Source organism: Balaenoptera physalus, assembly GCF_965194825.1.
Source record: "Balaenoptera physalus genome assembly, chromosome: 1".
NCBI lineage: Eukaryota > Metazoa > Chordata > Mammalia > Artiodactyla > Balaenopteridae > Balaenoptera > Balaenoptera physalus.
The window spans coordinates 106,079,397-106,094,263 of NC_138882.1; the positions used below are offsets into that span (position 1 = coordinate 106,079,397).

General features: G+C 34.1%; 1 long non-coding RNA gene across 1 annotated transcript in view; it reads right to left on the reverse strand.

Annotated features, from left to right (window-relative positions):
* The window catches only part of LOC309656540, a 281,381-nt gene that overhangs the window by 23,771 nt on the left and 242,743 nt on the right, over positions 1 to 14,867 (reverse strand). The window lies entirely within an intron of this gene.

Sequence of the window (14,867 nt, forward strand, 5' to 3'; positions counted from 1 at the left end):
AGTATCCTCCTCCAGTGCCTTATAAATAAATTTCCAAGCAAGTTTACGCTCTAGAACATGAAGCCTGATGACTTAAATCACACATACAGACTTTAAAAGCAATTTACGTAGTATTAATATTTTTAGGCTAGTTGCAAATATGTCCTTTCAAGAGGAAATAGCTCCATATTTTCAAACTTACTGGCTATTAGACAGTTGCTTTATCATTTTTGCTTTTCAATTTGAAAAATACAACCCCTGATATTTTGTCTGCAATAAGAGAGGGAAGAGATGTAGGGACTTTGGCTGACAAAGATTGTTCATTAATTCTCAATTAGCCTCTCTCCAAAGGATGGTTGCATATTTAGTTAGGCTTTTATAAGTTATAAAACCACCTAAAAAGATTTACTTTCAAAACCCATCATCTCTATTTGTACAGATTAATACACTAATGGTCCTGCTGGAACATACTGTGCCCCAACCATATTTGAAAATCTTCCATAAATAACTAAAAGATTATCCTTGATAGAACAAATTTAAACTTACTTTAACTTATTGTTAGAATTAGTGATATTTCATTTCAGAAGACCAAAAATTATATACACATCAATTTAAATATTAATTGAAGTATATAAACAATGCACATTCTCGGTTATAATCTGAGAAATACATACATTTAGATTGTCATTAGATGTGCAATTCACATATTGAATTGTAGGGATAATTCTTTTTCTTTTAATTTTAGAGATGGATAAAATAAGATTCAGTGTGTTACACATTATTAAATTCTCATTGACTGGCCAGGAACAAAATGCTGATGCTTATGTGAAAACACCGCTTGCAGAGACAACACACTTATTTAAACTAAAGCAAACACGAGCATTTAAATGCAAAACATTCAATAACAGCATTTAATTCAAGAGAAGAGACTGTAAATCTTCGAAGATTATACACCAAATAACCCTTGAGAATATATATATTGTTTAAATGGCAGATTAACTTTCGATTTTTTAGGGAAAATATTCTCAACTTTCATCCCTCAAAGAATATAAGATTTTGCAATTTAGTAGTTGAGTAAAAAATAATATGTGAATTATGGATAAAATAATATTTTGATGGTGAACTTTTATTAAATGTTTATAGAATTGCAACTTATAGTACCATATATTTATAAGATTAGTGTTAATATTGTCCTTCAACCAGTTTAATGTCTTGTCCATAATTTCAGCCCTAGAGAGTAAATTAATTTATTCCTAAAGTAATTGATGCCAATGTACTTATTTGAAATACCTTTTCTAGGGAACTTTACACTTTCAGAATGTATGACAGGCTATATATGATTTTGAAGAATAAATCAATCACTTTTACATTTCAAACCATTTTCTCTATTTTACTAATATTGTTTGTTAGAAATTGATTTTTTAAATGTTTTAACCCTCATGTACCTTGACCATACATAAAATGTGCCTGAAGTAGCCCTAGCATAGAGCTTCTTTTCCCTCAGCATATCATTTAGTTTAGCTTTTATTCAGCTTTATGATGTATTATTATCATTAGAAGTAGTAGTAATAGCAGAAGTAGTAAAATAAGCCAAAAAGGGCTTTTTGTTTTGTTTCTGTTGTTGTTGTTTCTGCGATCAGAAAAATTTAATAAGGTGGGGTGAGGCAAGTGTTGGGTCGGGGAGGCAACCACCTGCATGGAAGGACCAGCCTCACAGCACGGATCCAGCATGGCCTCCACCGCCTCCCTCTTCGTAGTCCCACACCTGGAACCACCAGGCACTTGCTGTCCCCTGGATCATGGCTGAAAGCCCTTGGCCAGACTGCAGGTGGAACAGGCACAGGATTTGTTTATCGAGGGCCACACTCTGACCCAACTCATAGCCTACACACAAGGATGGTTGCCATGACCATGTCTGCCTGTTGCAGCCAGGCCAGGTCCTGCTCATAAATGAGCCTGTCACCCCCAGCAGCCTCATAGATTTCTAACTGGTGCTTTCTGCTCTTACCATGGTCTCATCTATTGGTGTGTGTGACAAATGTGCAGAAAATATAATTCTCAGTTTAACATGTGGCTGAACGACAATCAATAGATGGTTTGGGGAGTTCCCCAGTGGTCCAGTGGTTAGGATTTGGCACTTTCACTGCCGTGGCCCTGGTTCAATCCCTGGTTGGGGAACTGAGATCCTGCAAGCTGCGGGGCCAAAATTGAAAAAAGAAAAAAAAAAAAAAGATGGTTTGTCTTTTCTCCATCCTTTCCAAATTCAAGGTAACTTCCACCACCCTTTCAAGGACAGCATGTAGGTCCTTGATGATGTTTGCTGGGACTCAAGTAGCAGAGAGAACTAAGTCCTCCAGGACTCTAGTATGATAGAGAAGGATTCAATGTTTTGCTCTTGCCAGCTTCTTTATGTTAATCAATTATACCTTAACATGCTTTGACCCATGAGATTCATGCTAGGCCACCAGTCAGCAGGGTTGTGGGAAATAATAGTGCACTTGCATGTGAAACGTGTAGGGGAAATAGAAGCTAAGCAGTTCTGCCATATAGTATATACAGAACTCCTTGAATATTCATCCTACATGTGGTATCATGCTAAATTCTCATGATACTTCCTGGATTGTAGAAGTGGCTCAATAAATATAAATGCATTCCTCCATTTTCGTTAAGTCTTCACATCTTAGATTACAGATTACCAAATTCCATAATAGTGTCATTTAACAAATACTTACCATAATTCATTTTGTGCCAGGCACAAAAATGAATAAGCATGGCCCGTGTTCTTAAGGAGCTACAATCTAACTGTTGATTCTAATCCTTAAAAATAATTATAATATAACGCATTAAGTGTTAACATGGAAATAGACCAATGTGATATGTGAGAACTGATATGGGGCATATCATCTAATTTCATGTTTCAAGGTAGTCATTCTGGATGAAATAACAAGAAGTCTAAAGAATGTGTAACATTTGGCTACTGAATGTTGGAAGGAAAGTTAGTTTAAAGGAAATAGCATAAGGTATAAATATCTTGCTATATTACAAGCCATGTGCTATTACTAGGAAATAAAGTAAGCATCAAGCAATAATGGGCAATGGAGTTAAAGAAAAAAATCAGAAGGCAAATAATAAGTAGTCTTCATTTTATACTAATTTTTAGCACAGTATACGATGTATGTATATTGGCACACTGTCACCTATTGGTCAAAACAAGTCTCAGTGATAGACAAGCCATGGCTCTGCGGGTGCAAAGAGGGATCCACCTCTTGAAGAGAGGGCTGCAAAGGTTTGTGGCCATTATTAAAGTCAACCACAAGCAGTGAGTGACATGATCAGAATCATATTTTAGTTTGTCTTCAATAGCCTCAGGTACAAGTTAGAATAATGGTGTCTCCTTATCTACTAAATCAGAATCTCTAAAGATAGAATCAAGGAATACGTATTTTGAAAAAAGTTACCCAAGCATACTTGAAGCACGGTCTTGGTTGAGAAATACTCTCCTAAACAGATTACTCTGATGGCAATATTAGGGGAATACATTTGAGTCGAGTGTTTTTATTTTAATTTTATTTTTAAAATGAAAAAATCAACTCCTCTTAGGCCAACAAAAGGAAACATTGGCCAAGTTTTGAGGTATATTATGTAACCCAAGGATGATCTGAAAAACTAAGCCTTGTGAAGTATGTAAATTAAGATATTTGTAAAGAACTCAACTGTGAGAGTTAATGGATATGACTTTCTAATACACTGTCATTAAAATGATTGAGGTACTAAGTCTCTACATTCAACATTTAAAATGCTTTGGAAAGAGAATCTGATAGGCCAGTTTTGTCTTGTGTCCACTGTTGGACCAATCACAGGCAGGGCCATTGAGCAGATACATGGCTCCTCAGCGTCCAGCCCTGCCAGTGAGGGAGGTAGTTTTCAGAATAAAATATCTGGTCAAACAACCCTCACGTTGTCCATTGCACCATGGTTCAAAGAATGGGATTAAGTAGATATTTTAGGGAACTACTTCAATAATTCAGTTATAAGATGATAAAGTACTAACCTGTGATATGGTGAGGAGCTAGGCAGTCTGGAAACCAAATGTAACTTTTAATAATATTGAAGGTTTTTAAAACTGTTCTGAAGTACAGCATCATAATGTACAAAGTCAGACAATCAATTGACATTCATAAAATTGGCTTTAGGGATTGGAGTCCTTATCAAATATATGATATAATAATGTATTGATGTCATACATTCCAGGAATGTTGCAATTAGAAAGTAGAAAAACAATTCAACAAAACAGAAAGTGTTATCATTTCAAGGTAACTTTATAGTTCATTTTTCAATTCTTTAGCTGATTACATAGTAGACACATATTTGGATTTAATAAATGTCAAATAAGTGAGCAAAATGATATTACACATTTAAATATAAAATGTAACCAAATAAGTACAAACTTTCTTGAAATGTTGAGTTGTATTAAGTAAGTTTCTGAGGAGGGTAGGAAGTCTGAAATGATTCAGATTTAGGAAAAGAATTTGGATAATATGCATATATATATCTTCTATCACATAATAAAAGTATTTTGAATTGTAGTTGATGTTGAAGAAACAAATCAGCATGAGACCTCTAGAACATTGTTAACTGTGAATATATTTTAAAGCAGTGAAATTGCAGTTTAATAATTCCCCATAGGTCCATATGGAGGTACTAAATTATGAAGTGCCTTGGAAAGGTTGCAAAGCTTAAGACAAGAATATTTTACTTTGACAATTTTTGTATTTGCATATTTGATGGCCATATATGAGTGTGGGGGGGGGAAGCGGTCACTTTTGGTATTTCAGAGCTGTCCAGAACAAAATATATAGAGGTCCATAAAAAGAGAAAGGAGAACTATATCACCTTGATGTACTGACTTTCAGTTTGAAAGGTCACATAGCTTTTTACAGATTTAACAACCTGACATACAGAGATCACTTCAACCTCTGCTGAAACACACTCAGCCTAGGGGTAAAACTCACCTGTTATTAAACTGCCTCTGGCAGCACCACAGAACAGAAAATAAAAGAGAAGGTCAAACCTCATTAAAACTTCTAGGAGAAGTTATCACAGGACTAATGAATCTTGGGGAAGAATTGGTTCCAACCAAAGTGAATCTGCATTATTTGAGAGAGGAGATGGTATTGAAAAAAAAAAAAAAATCATTCCATTTTCTCAGTAACAAGAAAGTAGATATACAGGAACCAGGCCAGTAAAATGCAAATGTCCGTACCTTGAGTTAATGCATCTGGACCTCCTTCTTTCCCACGGCAAATGTTAGCTATTTGGAATGGGGGGAAGGTTGATAAAGGGGACTATTCTATCAGAAAAATAGGAAATTACACAAAAAATAATTTTGCTATTATTGCAACATGAATCTGAAAGAGTTTATCGTCACCAGATTTAACCACTAGTTAGAAGGCACTGCTCAGATGGCTTTACATGATAAAAATCTTGGGAATTCCCTGGTGGTCCAGTGGTTAGGAATCCGTGCTTCCACTGCAGGGGGCACGGATTGATCCCTGGCCAGGGAACTAAGATCCCGCATGCTGCGCAGCGTGGCAAAAAAACAAAAAACAAAAAAAAACCTCATGTAACAATAAGCTCCATAAGAAATGATCACTAAGAACACTTTTTTGGTTCTTTAAATCCTACTTGTCAGACTGAATAGGACTGCAGCACCACATAGGGGACAAAATAAAGCTAAATACTACTAGCTGATTAATAGGAGGTAAGAATTACATCTTTCCAATTTCTTAGTTCATATGCCTCATCACAGGATTTTTTTCTAACATCTAAAAATTCAGAAATGATCTGTGAAGAGAATGCTCGAGTGTTTATTTTGCTGATACGAATATTGCATATTCAACTTAGTTGAGAGAAAACTGTCCCTTTTAGGAAATACAAGCATATGCATCTCATAATTATAGTAATCCACAAGAAGAGAGGAAATAAAAATACATTAGTTGAGAGTAACCCACGACTAGATTACTTATAAGTGGTCAGACTGAAAATTCAGTTCACCTCACTCTAGGGGAGATTGCGTGAGATGCCCTAATGAGGAGTTGGTAATGGCTGCTTGCCAAGCAACCCATCCACTGGTCTTTTTCAGTCTATCACTCACCTCATTAGGCCAGTGACAAATGGAGCCAAGACTCTCAACTTCTTTTCCCACAGCCTTCTGACCCATTGAAGAGCTAATAGTGAAGAACACTAACTGATTTGATGGTAACACATTTCAAACTAGGTATGATCAACTGTGGAAGAGTTTGAAGGCCCAAGTCTCTGGTTTGTCTTTATATCCAAAAAAAGTAAAAATAAAAAGTTAAAAAATAAAACATATCAAATTACTGAATCAAATGTTTTCTGGAAAAATTCCCAATAAGATATTTTTAGGTTTTTTGCAGGCCATCTGTTTTCTGATCAGAATTTAGCTACTGATACCCTGATGAACTTAAAAATAGTTTCTTAGATATATACCCAGGAGTAGAATTACTGGTTCATATGGTAGTTCTATTTTTAGTTTTTTGAGAAACTTCCATACTGGTTTCCACAGTGGCTGCACCAATTTACATTTCCACTAATAGTGTATGAGGATTCCCTTTTCTCCACATCCTTGCCAACTTTGTTATTTGTGTTCTTTTTGATTGTAGTCATTCTGACAGGTGTGAGGTGCTAATTTGAAAAGATACAGGCACTCCAGTGTTCATAGTAGCACTATTTACAATTGCCAAGATATGGAAGCAACCTAAGTGTCCACCAACAGACAAATGGATAAACGTGTGGTATATATATACAATGGAATATTACTCAGCTGTAAGAAAGAATGAAATTTTGCCTTTTGCAGCAACGTGGATGGACTTGGAGGGCATTATGCTAAGTGAGATGTCAGATAGAAAAAGACAAATACTGTATGATATCACTTAAATGTGGAATCTAAAAAATACAACAAACTAGTGAATATAACAAAAAGAAGCAGACTCACAGATATAGGGAACAAACTAGTGGTTATCAGTGGGGAGATGGAAGGGGGAGGGGCAATATAGGGGTAGTGGATTAAGAGGTGCATACTATTATGTACAAAATAAGTTATAAGGACATATTGTACAAACAGGGAATATAGCCAATACTTTACAACAACTATAAATGGAGTATAACTTTTAAAAATTGTGAATCTCTATATTATATACCTATAACATATAATATTGTACATCATCTACACTTCAATAAAAAATAAATAAAAGTGGGAAAAAAATTCTTTTAAAAAGTAGTTTCTTCTCAATGATTTCACCTTGAACATGATTCCCTCTGTTTAGTTTCTCATCCATCCCTCTCTTGTCCTCCTGGAACACTTGCACTTGTCATTCACTCAAACATACTCCTAGGCAGTTATTTATTATTCTGTCTCAAAACTTTGTTCATCTCTCTATGTATAAATTAGTATATTATTTTAATATACTAATATTGTTAATATTTTTAAATATTTTATTGACATTTAACATATATACAGAAAAGTATGCAAATCATCAGTGTATCATTATCACATTATGAAAACATCCATATAAATTCTATCCAAATAAATAAATACAGTGTTATCAGCACTGCAAGAGCACCTTTTGTGTCCCTTTCCAGTCATTATTACCTTCCCTCTGAAAGGAAGCATATCTTGATGTCTAACACTACATATTAGTTTTGCCTAGTTGACCTATGAAATGGGATAATAAATTATGTAATCTCTTATGTCTAGCTTCTTTCACTTGACATTATGCTTTTGATAGTCATCCATACTGTTAACTGTAGTTCTAGCTTGGTCCTTCTCTTGCTCTATATTGTGTGATAAAATGGGTAAGTCCCAATGTATTTTCTATTCTGAAGTTGATGGAGTTTTGATTGCTAAAAGTTTTGTGCTATTACAAAAATGCTCCCATAAATATTTTTGTCCATGTCTCATACCATTTCAACTGTGTTCCATATACAGGAGTAGAATTTCTGGGAAATAAGACCTAATTATATTCTGCTTTAGCAGAAACTAACCAAGAGTTTGTAACCAATGGTACAAACTGGTTGTACCATTCTACATTTCTATCAACAGTGCCTGAGAGTTCCATTTTCTATATCTTTGACAATTACTATAATACATTTTGTTAAAATCAAACTAAAAATTACACTGGATACAAAGTGAATAGCAAAAAGCAAAAATAGCAAAAGTTATATTTTTATAATGAAATAAAAAGCATCCCATTCCAACAATTACACTATCTATGATCTCCATGTTCATGTTCATATTCATATTTATGTTTAAATTCAGTTTTCTGGTGGCTACTTAAATTTTTGCCATCAATAATAACATTTATATCTTTATTCCTCTATCTCAGTTTACTTATAACTAAAGTGTCACATTATTGTTTAAATCTGTACACTTTTGAGAGTGAAAGAGCATGATAACTGGATGGTACTGTTTTGCACAAATCTATTTATAATATTAATCTTCACAACTACACTGATTTTCCCAGCAAATTCAAATACCATGCTAGAATTGTTTACTATTCTATCAACTATAGATCATATCTTTTATCTTCTCAGTTTTCGAGATGAGGACACTAGTGTTTCTACATGTCCTCTTCATCCTCCTTAATCAACCATATCTCTCAACCTCTTTGAATTATACCTGCCACTTGTATTTTGCCAATGTTGACTAAATTCACATTTCATGTTTTAACCGTTGTTAGTCCTTATAATTCATATACATAAATTGATTCACTCTACACATTTTTCAATAAACATTAAGGTAGTATACTATTTTTATGTTTCCTTCACTATAGAGAAAATATCAGGAACTCATATAATTCAATGTTATCATAGTCGTAGCTGAATGAATTTTCTTCTATTCATTCTACCACTTCTCTTTACCATATTCTCATATCTTTCAAAGGAATTAATCATCCCATTTATATGGTACATATGTAAGATTTCATTTGTGAACGTCCTTTTTTTCTATCTTATAATCTGAATTGATTGATTGCATTTTAAGCCTCCACAAAAATGCTATCCTGGAATAGGAAGTTATTTTTCAACTAAGCAGATTCATAGATAGATCTGGATGTTTTCTGAATGCCATGTCTTTATCTTCCTTGGTTACCTCCCTTTTTAAAAAAAATTGCTGATATGTATGTTCAAATGACTTTAAAAAAGGACATAAATAAGTTAAAATTTTGGAGTTTGGATTACCTAAAATACATTTATTTGGTTCTCATACAGGATTGATTTAATCTTCCTGCTTGTCTGAGAATACAACAATGAAGCAATGCTGCCCATGTCTTTAAGTGGCCTTAATTCCTTGTTTCCTACTAGTTATTCTTATTAAGTCTGATGATGATTTAATTCTTGTTTGTAACTGATCTGTTTCTTTTCCCCTCTGGAAGTTTTTAGGATGTTCTCTCATCTTTGATATCTTGAAAATTTTCTGCAATGCACCAAGAGGTGTGGTCTTCACCAAGTGAAAATTTTGTGAGCCTTTTCATTTCTGGAAATTTCTCTTGTAATATATCTCTGTTAATTTCCCCTCCCCATTTCCTCTCTTATCTATATTGCTAAATTCTATTTGGTATTTACTTTGGGAATTGATACTCTCTTCTGTCTTTTTTTTTTTCTCATCACATTTTCATATCCTTGGGTTTTGTTCAACTTTCTAAAAGATGTCTTTTTTTTCCAAACCATCGATTGATTTCTCTACTAGACAATTATATATATATATGTTTATGTAATTATACATTATTTTATATATATAATTTATAAAAGCTCTTTATTATAATTTATTACTCCCCAAAGGTATTTCATTCTTATTTCATAGATGCAATATATTCTTGTTTCTCCAGGATATTAATTACAAAATTATTTATATATTTACCTTAGTTCCCTACATTATTTTGCTTTTTTCGATTATATTTATACTGTTTTTGTGTTTGGACTAGACTTAAGGAAGCACTGCTCCAAATTAAACCAGGTGGAGGTGGCAGTGGGGCACTGGGAAGGAGATTTCCATGAAACCTTAAAAGACAATTGCCAAATTTGGTTGGGTATTTGGAGCAACATAGGTTTTTATTGAAAGATTTATTGGAGCAATTAAAATATTAGCAATAAACATATAGAGGTATATAAATCAGATGGATAATATTTCCATAATAGTAACATGTGAATTTTGTCTAAGTTTGTTATAGAATTATATTGCTTTTCTTTTTCTTCCCCTAAGTTGTGTAGACATAGTTCATCCCATGGTGCTTCCTCTTTATTTTCCTCAGATTAGTTTTAAAACATAATACTTTTGCTATCATTTGAATGTGAATTCAGGAGATTGAGTAAATACTTTCACATGGCCAGTCTGCCATCTTGTATCAAATGTCTAACATTGCATTTTAATTATCCATTCATGTTCCTTTCTCTCCTACTAGACTGAGTTCTGTAAGAGAGCAAATCTAATTTATTTTCATATTAACAGTGACTGCTCAATGCCTATGACTTTAATAAATTTTGATTATTTTTTAATGTACTGTGTACTAATCCTGTTTTCAATGCATTCACACATTTGAAATGTGTGGCTTCTTCAACTTCAGTTTTGTATCTTATGTAGCCTCCTACCTGTGGTTCATGAAAAACCTATCATTGTCATTCTTTATGTAACCTCATGAACATTAAAAGAAATTCTCTTCAGCCACATTTCCTCCTGAAATAGTTTATTTCTATAATAGTCAATGTATAACAACAAAAAATTCATAAACAAGGGTCTAATATAGAAGCTATAGTGTTAAGGTTACCTTTCAAATACATTCAACAAATTTGTGAAATAAGTTTATGATGATAAATTGAACTGCTTTACAATGATTTATCACTTCATGCACTTGATATGATTTTAGAGATCTTCCCCCAAATAGTCTCTAGTTCTAAGATTTTATGATCCTGTAAACTTTATTGAACATAACTTTTTTTTACATACTTAATCTGAAATTATGTGGTTACAGACTGGTATTGATAATTATGGTAGTATTGTAAAGTGATTTCTATATTGATAAAATAGATACATTTTAATCTGAGGGTTTATCATATAAATATAGTTGATTAGCTTGCAGTCATTTGACTCAAATTATAGCAAATAAGAGTCTACAACAGAAAACAACTAAAATAACTTTGAGTAGTAGACAATCTGACCCAAGATTTACCAGATCTGAATGAAAAATAAGGATTTTTCAGAAGGCACGTCATAGCCCTAATTATCAGTTTGACATGAGACATTAATGTCCAGACCATGAGGTTTTGTTAGTTTGAAAGGCTGAGTTTTCATCTAGGCATGATCAGTAATGGGCCAGATATAATCCAAAGATCATATTTTAAATTGGCAAGCAAAGCCATCAGATGAGAGTCCTGTGAGTCTTACCAATTTAATGTCAGTGACACAGAGTAAACTCTATTTCATTCTATGTGCTAGAATCCATTAAGTTCAAGTGGGCAATAAAAATCTACTTTCAAACTCATCTATCCTTGTGAATAATGACTATAAAAGACTCTCTTTTTTCTAAAACAAATGCATCAAAAGGCAATAAGCAAGGTGTTATTCAGAAATAATAAATGTTTTCACTCTTTAGAGAAAAGGAAGTCTATGAATTCTGCCAGATTCATAATACTTCTGCTTTAAGAAAAAAAAAAAAAAGCTACAAATGTATCCCAGGTATTAGCTCAATTATATAACAGCACATTTGAAAGACAGGAATTCTATAAGTAATACAAAATATTTTTAGAAGAATCAGGTAATAAGCTTAATTTCTCACTGACTGAATGAAATATAATAAATATGTATGCATATATAGAAGAATATTTCATGTAATTCAGATTGCAACCAGATTTTTGGTGATGGACCACATTTCTTCAAACATAAAAAAATTAAATGTATAAACAAAATGATAGCATTTATCATTTACTAAGTTAGCCACAATTTTTAAAATAAAAATTGGAAAATTATATCAAGGATGTGATGAAATGGTATACCCATTCACTGTGCACAGGAGTGTCTATTTTTTCAGACTTTTGTATTCTTTAATTTCTTTTTTCACTCCTACCTGTTCTATTTGTCATGCAGAGAAAATTCAAATTGACAGGACTTTTGCCAATCAAGGGCTAACATTTTGTTTAGAGAAGTATATAAGAAAAAAGACAGAAAATTATAAGTAAATAAATAACCCTCCCCAATTTTTGATCATTATAAGTGATTCAAATAAAGTAAAACAGAGTGACATGAAAAAAACGTGTGTGTGTGTGTGTGTGCATGCACACACACATGTGTAAGGAGGGGTATTGAGGGGAGCAGACTTTGAGTTGGATGGTCAGAGAAAACTTGTCTGTGATTTTCTTTAGAGTGAGTCATTTAAAGATTTGGACAGAGGGCGCTCCATGTTGAAGAGAAAGTAAGGTCAAGGCCTTATGAGAGAAAATAATGAGGTATATTCAGGAAAGAAAAAACAAAAAACAAAAAGTGGCCAATAGGGTTGAAGCATAGTAAACAGACGGGAGGAAGAGTGATACATCAGCAGTCCCTAACTTTTTGGCACCAGGGACCGGTTTCCTGGAAGACAATTTTTCCACGGACGGGTGGAGGGACGGTTCAGGCGGTAATGGGAGCGATGGGGAGTGGCAGATGAAGCTTTGCTCGCCAGCTCACTGCTCACCTCCTGCTGTGTGGCCTGGCTCCTAACAGGCCGTGGACCGGTAGCAGTCCGCGGCTCAGGGATTGGGGACCCCTGTGGTACATGATGAAGTTGAAATAGTGTGTATACGCAGTTTGGAGGCTCTGACCTACTGCTCAAATAACAAGGGATGGTGCCCTCAACTTTGTAATCTATGTTTCAAATGTCACACTTTCCAACTACATTCCAGTATTCCCAGGTTTTTCTCTCTTAAAGCCTGAATCCAACAATCCTATGACTCAACTGGAATGTAAAATTCATTGATCCTCAACATTTTCACTCTCTTTGGCCACTCACGTATTCACTTTCTTCCTTACCCAACTTAAACTCAATGATTAATCTTTCATTACAGCTAGCTCTTTGTATGTAACTTCAAATTCCTTGTCTCTCACTTTTTATCAAAACCCAAATCTTAGTTCATATCTATCTCTCTGTCTATAGTATGCACGATATGTGTAACTAAAGAACACTATGCTATTATACTAACTGGTTTCACTCTAAACACGTAACAGTGAACCTAATAGGGCTCTAATGATTTCAGACAATCACACTGTTTTCCATTATACTAACTCTCTCAGTATTCAAGATTCCATTTCACACTTTATACCTGGTCCCAAACCTCCAAAACTTCATCTCACATCTCTTTTTTCAGCTGATGGCATTACTCTTGTCTAACTAAAAAAAAAAATAGAAGCAGATGAATGGTTGGGAAAAATGGCAGAGTTGGCAGCTCCATGGGCTCATCCCTCCACAGAAATGGCAAAAAATCAAGCATATGTTGAATGAAGGAAAAGGCAACTTTAAAATGGTAGGAAACTGTTGTGACATTTTTACATGCCTTTTCTCCACCCCCTCCCAATATCAGTGGTGGTCTTGAGGAGGGTAGCCTATGTTCTCAGTGTTGGGCTCTTGTCCTTGCTCTGGAGGGGGAAGAGCAGATTATTTTTTTATGTCTGTTCTATCCTGTCTGTGGTCTTTGTTTCACCTAAGTCAGAACACATTCATGGAAGAAATGCAAAAGACATTCCTTGAAAATGTTGTAAGGTGGACAAAAAACACCCAGTAACCAGGGACAGAGGATTGTGATTGAGGCATACAACAGAGCACTGAAAGCCTGGGAGGAAAGGCTTGAGAGAGAGTTTCTTTGGGAAATAAGGGCATTCCAAAGTAGCCATGAATAGCATATACTGAGGAATTTAGAAAGCCACACATATGCCCAGAACAGAATACGTACACAGAAAAGATCTAAGAATACCCTAAGCTTTCGCCTCTGGCTGATCTCTAGGCTCTGTGTAAGTAGAAAGAGAAGGCTAAGGCAAAGATGTAGACAACAAAGCTTCCTCCTCTTCTTCATAGTCACAAATTGTCATAACCTTGAATTTGGCAGTGAGTTTCTAGAAATGACACCAAAAGCATGAGCAATAAAAGAAAAAAATAAGTAAATTGGCTTTCAACAAGACTAAAAACTTTTGTGTATCAAAGGCCATTAACAAGAAAGTGAAAAGACAACCTACACAATGGGGGAAAATATTTGTGATTCATATATCTGATAAGGATCTAGCATTCATAACATGAAAAGAACTCTTACAACTCAAAAACAGAAAGATAAGCAACTCAATTAAAAAGTGGGCAAAGAACTTGAATACACATTTTTCCTAAGAAGATATATAAATGGCCAACAGGCATATCAAAAGATACTCAATATCATTAGTCATTAGGAAAATGCAAATCAAAACCACAATGAAGCACTACTTCACACCCACAAATATGGCTATAATAAAAAAATAGATAATAACAAATGTTGGCAAAGATGTGGAAAAATTAGAACTCTCCCATACATCGCTGGTAAGGATGTAACATGGCTCAGCTCCTGTGGAAAACAATTTTTGGTTCTTTAAAATTTAAATATGAAATTAACATATGACCCAGCATTTCTATTCCATATATACTAAAAAGAAGTGAAAACAAGTATTCAAACAGATGCATGTACACCCATGTTCATAGCAGCACTATTAAAAAGAGACAAAATGTAGACATAGTGCAAATATCCACCAATGGATGAATAGGTAAACAAATTGAGGCATATATATACAACCAAATATCATTCATCAATAAAAAAGAACAAAG